The 7,952-nt window shown below is 36.9% G+C and overlaps 1 protein-coding gene across 4 annotated transcripts in view; it reads right to left on the minus strand.

Annotated features, from left to right (window-relative positions):
* Positions 1 to 7,667, minus strand: part of LOC107742746 (solute carrier family 23 member 2-like) — a 33,740-nt gene extending 26,073 nt beyond the window's left edge. The window contains exons 1-2 of one of the 4 annotated variants that reach the window (XM_016555776.1): positions 7,397 to 7,667; positions 4,385 to 4,419 (exon numbers count right to left, since the gene is read on the minus strand). The gene's annotated coding sequence lies outside the window, so the exon portion shown is untranslated. The remainder of the gene's footprint in view (positions 1 to 4,384; positions 4,420 to 7,396) is intronic. The other 3 variants (XM_016555778.1, XM_016555777.1, XM_016555779.1) reach the window with 3 other exon arrangements.
* Between the last annotated feature and the right edge of the window lie 285 nt (positions 7,668 to 7,952).

Below are 7,952 nucleotides of genomic sequence, written 5' to 3' on the forward strand. Positions count from 1 at the left end.
CTTAAGGGTGCTTTCACACTTGGTTCGATTGCTTGGTCCGAACCCGAGTTCGATTGCTCCCCACTTCCCCTGCCCCCGCTGGACTGTGTTCACATTATATTATTTGGGTCCGAACCGCGGTTCGTTTGCGTCATCAAGCCAGCAGCTGTTTACTCCGTTGCTTAGTAACGACTGCGCAGGAGAAGACGGCAAATGCATAACATTGCTCTCTGCACTTTTATATATTTACGTTTTTGAACCGTTCGTTTTGTTTACAAAGCTTCGGTACATAACGGCACTTACGTCTGTCTTACGAATGTACTGCAAATGCTCTAAAGAACGCTGAAGGCGAACAGAAATTAGATGTACAGCTCTCTGTTTGCAGCACGTCAGTCACGCTCGTCAGGAAAGTGAGTGAAACGCACACACAAACACATTTTTATCAAATAATACGTTATTAATAGCGGTTCACTTCCGCGATTTGGTACGATTGCGTTCACATCAGCAGCGAACCGTACCGGAGTTCACATGAACCGTACCCCAGACCACCCTTTTTAAGCGGACTCGGGTACGGTTCGTGGATGCGCACCCGAGTTCAGAAGACAGCGTTCACATCATCCAAAGAACCGAACTCTGACGTCAATCGAACCCGGGTGCGCACCAAAAGTGCTAGTGTGAAAGCACCCTTAGTCTGACTTCTTTTGTCAGTTGATTTGGTTCAAAATAAGTCAGACTAACTGAAATAAGGCTGGCTTATTTGGTTAACTAGTTTTATGAGACAGCCCCCTGGTCTGACAATCAATTCAGAGACTTGATTGAACTAACTAGTTCTCTGTCATTAGCTTGTTTAGAGGAACTTGTCACTCGTGACAAATAAAACTCATCAGATTTTACTCACATTCCCAAACTTCCTCTTAAGTCTTGCTAAGATCATGCTGATTAATGTGACTTACTCTTCCAGGTGTCAAAGGTTTTAAAATTAGAGTCCAAGAAGCCCCAAAGTGTCCACAAGAGGGTGCTACAGAGAAAATAAAAATCTTACAAAACATATTTTAACAGTAAGATGTGCAAGGTACATATAAATAGTCAATATAGACTTTGCATCTTTCAAGGGAATTGTTATCGCTACTGTTGTCCTTAACTCACTCACTGGTTGTCTGGCACTATTGTCAGCTTTCGGTTTTTAATATTTATTGGGAAAATCGCTGTAGAACTAATTCTGGCTTCAACTGGAAATGTTTCTGTAATATTATAATATCAGGTAGAAAAAAAACAGTTTGTACTAAAAATATAACTGTACCTTAATGTAATATAACTAAATATTCTTCAAATAATATTTGAATAATCTGTTCTGTTTTGGCTTTATTGTAATATTGTATATTGTTCATAAGTAAAACAAGAAACTATTTATACAATAACATTTAACAAAGAACATTAAAACAATATTTTTTTCTTCATAATCGTTCACATTCACTAATTTCAGTGTTGTTACGGTTAACTAAAACAGACTATTAAAATAGTTATCGGTAATTAAAATAAAGGTTAAATAGAATACAATATAAATATTAGATGAAAACTTAAAAAAAAAAATAGAATGTTGCAAAACAAATTGAAATCAGCAGACGTAGGCTAGTTAAATTATGGGAAAAAAAAGAATGACAAATGCACATGACAAAATTAAAATGAAAACCGAACGTATAAATATAAAAGCCAATTCAAAGTGGTAATAATTTTTGTAATAGTATATAAACAATGAATAACACTTATAAAAACATTTATATTTGTTGTTCTTTGCCATTAAAAAGTAATAATTTGCCCTCAGTCATCATTCTTGATTAACACTGAAATTTTTCAAATAGTATAAATGAATCTGTATAAACTATTATATAAATTACTTTATATTTGTTGGTCTTGCCATTAAAAAGTTAAAAAAAAAAAAACTGCAGAGTCATTATTCTTGTTTTTCACTTAAATGACATGCCTGGTTCCCCCCAGCTAATTCACTCAAATATGCGGTTTAATTAGCCCTCTCAGTGGTGAGGTGAGATTAGTGACAATAGCACAGCACTATAGGAGCCTGACACCACAGGACAGTTGCCCCGGGTCCTGCGAGAGGAGGAGATTTATGCATCACAGCACACATCCACAGGGGAGTGCAGGTCAAACTATTGAGTTTCTGTACAGTGAATATCAAAGAATGACAAATTCCTTTAGAAATGAATATATCCACTGGGTCTCTTGGATGCACATCAATTAAACACAAAGGGACCCCACGGGAAAGAAGGGGGCATTTGACTCAACAGGGGGATCTGAAGAGCTTCTGTCAGCAGAACAGTGAGGGCTTGAATCTAGTCTGCCCCAGATTTACTGCAGCACAGCAACGCAAATTTATAGAGGTGTGTATCAAATAAAAGATCTCAAGAGGTGTGGCACGATTAAATGGTGTTCAGTAAGAACAGGCTGATGGAAGTCAAAATAACAGTGTTTTAAGTCTGAACTTCACTAAATGAAACTTTAAAGAATAGTACTAGAAATGTACTTACTCTCAGGCCATCCAAGATGTATAAGAGTTCATTTGCTCATTGGAACAGATTCTGTGAAATTTAGTATTACATTACTTTCACACCAATGGATCCTCTGGGTGCCGTCAGAATGAGAGTCCAAACAGCTGATAAAAACATCACAATACAACATCACAAAAATCTTATGAAGAAACAGCGGTGTGTCTGTAATAAACAAACCTCAAAGACTAACTTAAAGTCCTCTAGTGATGTAATGCTAAATTTCAGGTAAACTTTAGCTAAACAAATTTTCATTTTTGGGGGAACTTTAACTGTGGAGGAGTAAGCTTAAAAAAAATCTATATAAAGGGTAAACTCTATAGACTGAATCAAACAGGTTATAGATCCATCTGACAACAGAGACACTTACAAAAGTCACTATCTTGTGACAAAAAAAGGCACCATCAAGGACATCGTCAGCCAAATTTTAAAAGATATGCAGTCAAGATCATGTGACCTGGGTTGTCTGCTTTCGATGTAATTTTTTTAAGGTCAACCACACATGAAATTCAAAGCAAGTCACTAAAAAGGGCATCGCACACTGAAGCAAAATACGGTTCCAATATATAGTTAAATCAGTTCATATACAGTTAAATCGCCCTCTGCCTAAATGCTGTCGTTTCAACATTATGGTAGGCCAAGGGTCATTCTCAAAAAATGTTGAGTTTGTCATACAAAATGCAGAAGTTATGTGCAAATTTTTGCCTATAAAAGCTGATGGCAAGTATTTAACATCATGATGACTTCATTATCATTTGATGTGATGAAAAACCACCAGTGATCATTTCTCATAAAAGATGAATTTTATGATAGTAGCAAATAATTGTTTAAAAATGCGTAAAAAGTAGCCAAACCATTTGTTATTCCTTCGGTAAACACTAGGTTATGATGTCTTTTATGTGGTCTCTTTCACATCTGAAACTAGTCGAGGGACACGTTTGTCACTCTATACTGACAATGACCTATAAGCAAGAGGAGGCAGGACTGACTGTGGGAACATTCTTTTTAAGGGTCACACCCTGAACAGATTCCCACACAACTTACTTCAATGTACACTTTACTTCTAAGGGGTGTCACAAATGATATGTGTGCTCTGTGCATTTTTGTGAGGTGCTATAGTACATATGTCAAGTATGCGCATAAAGTATAAAATTGCAACTGTCACAAATTTACTTGTCCTGCATGTCAGAAGTAGCGTGAGCACTTGGAGTATGTCAGAAATAGAACAGGACATCAGTTTACTGTTGGGGTTTTGCCGCACCTCATCCAAAATCACTGATTATAATGGATTCTCTTTTGTTGCATCGCATCATTCGCATCTAGTGTCAACACAGTGTTAGCTGAAAGCTCAAACCTGTTTTGCCTCAAATGTCATTAATGGTCACACACTTCTGCTCTTTGCTAAAGAACATATTGTTTCAAGCAATCTTTGTCTCAACCTTGATTTGGCAGTTATTAAGAGCCCCGACTCATCTAATTATGCAAACTTAAAAAAAAAAAAGAAAAAGGAAAATTACACAAATCCCCTGTTAAATGGAGTTAAATCTGACAAATTGCCTTATGGGATATAAAAAACTGAAAGGGTGAGGTTTCTTGGATGAGAAACCAGTGACATAAGAGAAAGGTTTCAAAGGAAATCCTCGCAATTTGAATTACCGCAAACCAATAGGTTCTGAATTATGTAAGTACCATAATGATGATTTATTGAAAGGATCAACCTCAATCATAGGCCAATAGGTGCAATTCATAGGCTGTTATTAAATACAACTTTAAAACCTACAACTACAGAAAATCTTAAAAGGAATAGCTAACAAAATATGAAAAATCTGTCATCATTCACTCACCTTCACGATGTTCCAACCCAGTGTAACTTTTTCTTCTGTGAAAAAACAAAAGATATTTTGAGAAATGTCCACAAGTTGCCCACAAAACTGTTTGGTTACCAACATTCTTCAAAATATCATCTTTTATATTCCACAGAAGTAAATAAGCCATACAGGTTTGGAATAACATGAGGGTAAAAAAAAGGCAGAATTTTTGGGGTGAATTAAATACAATACAGATGACAAAAAAAAAAAAAAAAACGTTTTTGAACTGTCATGCGAATTCACTGCTGCCAAACTAGAAAAAAAAAAACTACAAAGATTCTTATTTAAATCAACAGCCTGTACACGCTCATTCTGTAAATGATAAGAAAAGCCTTACAACGCAAATGTTTGCTCAAGAAAAATGGAAAGAGACAGAAAAAGAGAACAGAGAAACAGAATTGGTTTGAAAAAGACTGAAATAGCATAAGCGTGAACAAGAGTGATGCCATTTTTTTTTCTCTCGCTTCATGGGACTAAATCCCATTTTGTGAGTGATCAGATGACTGAGAAAAACTTCAATACCCTCTTGTTTTCCAGTGGCGTGTTAGATAAGGATTTGTGACTGTCAGCCTGCTGGTTTGTTAACATGCTTTCTCAGCTTCACCATTTAATTACATGGTTCTCACTTACACACAGTGAGACTTACAGTTAAGCTCGGAGAAATCAATACAGTTAATTGGCAATTTCTTAATCCACTTCTTGGCATGATTGGATTGTGAAGAGCAACTTGTGCTGACAAATGCTGATTCAAACAAACACAAAAGCAAGAGGAAAACAAAAAAGCGTAATTTACAGCCCTCTATGCACAAAAGCTAATTAAAACACATTTATTAATGTATCATAGATGAGAAATACAACTATTAGGAACCACTGCCTTTAACTTCTCTGTACAATATTTAGGCAAGTCTAAACCAAGCATAACAGATTTGTTTAAGCAAAACATTCCACTCAAAAGAGTCTTCTGCTGTTTGACAGCCTGTGCTGTAAAATACAGCTGCCACAATCCACTCTGTGTTCCTCTGAGCTACATCTGTTTATCTAAACTGTTTATGCAATCCTGGATGTCTTTCATTTTATATAATATTAAAGGAATGGCTCAAACAGAGAAGAATCAATTCTGTTCTCAGAGACATTCGTTATCTTACGCAAATGGGATCAAACTGCCCACTTGTCAAAAAATACACTGGCGAAATACTGTCAATACTGACCAGACAAATCCCAAGTCATAGTTCATACAACACCACATGAATGGACATTTCAGGCATCATTTACACAAATACCCAAACCCACTCACACTGTCAATGACTCATAAGCAAATATAAAAAAACAGAAAAAACAAATGAATCAGAAAGATGGAGAGCAAAGGTTGGCTACAGATGCCCTTTACTCTATCTATGCATAACTAAGAAGGTTGGCATGTTTTGCCATTCATACTGCAGCATTCTCTTAATGTTTGATCAAATGATTTCCATGACATTTCCAGTCATTCATGATTGCTGGGTAAATTCATTTCATAGAGATTGCTGAGGAACATTTTAATTTGTATGTCAGGTAGCAAGTTTCTATATTAACTACTGAACAATCTGCACATTACTGTAAAAATGTTTACAATGTACTAATTTTTCCAATGAGACCGTCAACAGACAGGCCCATGTTATCAAGATGGCTTGTGGAAAATTTTGCTCTAGGATCAACATCTTGCTGAATACATTTTTCAGAGCTGAGCAATATTATAAACACACGCTACTGCTCAATAACTACTGCTTTTATTTGAAAGGACATGTTAACTTGATCAAAAGTGACAGTAAGGACATTTATAATGTTAGAAAATATTTTTTTTTTCAAATAAATGCTTTTCTTTTGAACTTTCTATTCATTCCACACACACACACACACACACACACACACACACAACTACGCAGCACATCTGTTCTCAACACTGATAATAAGAAATGCTTCTTAAACAAATCAGCATAGTAGAATGATTTCTGAAGGATCATGTGACACTGAAGACTGGAATTAACCTAGAAACTTTTACTAGCCCACATCACCTACTACCCATTTCCTTAAACGCCATTTACAGTTGCGAAATAACTAACGGAAAACATGCACCAATTACCAAACCCACTCATGATAATTAATGAGGCACAAACAATAAATGTCCAGGTCGCATCACATGAGTCACAGATGATGACGTCAGTAATTGAACCGGCATGAACCTGCTCACATCTTCCTCGCATGCGTCACCCTTTGTCACCTCTTCCATCACATTATTACTAACCTTGACATACCTCTCAAAGATAATCAAAACAAGTATAGCTTCATTTAATCAACTAAGATAAGAATGTTTAATATTTAAACTATCGTATCATCATACCGGATACATAAAAGAAAAACAATTGTCTCACTGCTTTTAATGAAGACACCATATACTTGATACTGTGTTGCGTTTAGTTTAATCTAACATGACATTTTAACATAATCTTGTATTATTATCCCTTAATTAAGGGACGAAAAGCATCAAGCATGAGCGCAGCCTGTAAAAGAGAGTTTAACTCGCTGTCACTGGTAGTTATTATAAGACGAGAAAATACATCTCAGACCAGACAGATTGAAAGCACGTGGTCTTTAAAAAAAGAGCCTGTGTTTCAACATCTCTACGGCCATGGCCCAACAGGCAGATCAATAGTGCAGAACGCCACCCATATTTCAAAATCGTGTCTTATAAACACACATAAACCAAACACGAAAACGGTAACTTAAATGATCATATAACAGAATCGTCTTAAATAAGCAACCCAGTTACAAGCCAGCATCGCATCTCTGGGACTGGAATCCTGATCCTGAGGTGTTGATGGGAAGCGGCTAGGACATTTTTACATCATTAATTATTATAATAATTACGCCTATTTGATATTAAGAAAGTTTATATTTACAATTACAATACACCACTTGTGTGATAAAACACATTGAGTCGTTATTTCTCACCTTTCCGGGAAGAAACAAATCGTTGTCCTCCTCTGTAATTTCCCCTTGTGTTCTGTCGTGGTACCTTGTAGCAGCACTGAGTGTCCTACTTGACCACTACCGAGGGTAAATACAGAAACAGCGGCTTTCTCTGAGCAAACACCTTCGGCAGGACAGAGTCTTCTGACTAGACTGGCTTATATGATGAGCAGGAGACGAGTGGAGCGATTTTTCCCTATTATATAGCAACACACGGACATACACACAGCACACGGGGCACTGTGGTATTTCAACGCATGCTCAAAACAAACTCAGACGTCGGAACGCTGATAAACCCCGCCTTCTGGTGACTCTCGGCCAATAGAATTGTTCATAGGCGATGACGCAACGTCCCAGTCATCTCTTTTGCCGGTGTCGTGTCTGCCAACAGTCTATGGTCTGCCCCTGTGATCCCATAAGCCCGCTCAATGGCTCAATGCTATGAGGTGTATTTTGTATGAGGTGTATTTTGTGCATCTGCTTTGCAAACTAAGCAATCAGTCGTGTCGATCGTCGCGTACTTTTCCGTGAGCAGAAG

Source organism: Sinocyclocheilus rhinocerous, unplaced genomic scaffold, assembly GCF_001515625.1.
Source record: "Sinocyclocheilus rhinocerous isolate Xijiao unplaced genomic scaffold, SAMN03320098_v1.1 scaffold2212, whole genome shotgun sequence".
NCBI classification, from domain to species: Eukaryota; Metazoa; Chordata; class Actinopteri; order Cypriniformes; family Cyprinidae; genus Sinocyclocheilus; species Sinocyclocheilus rhinocerous.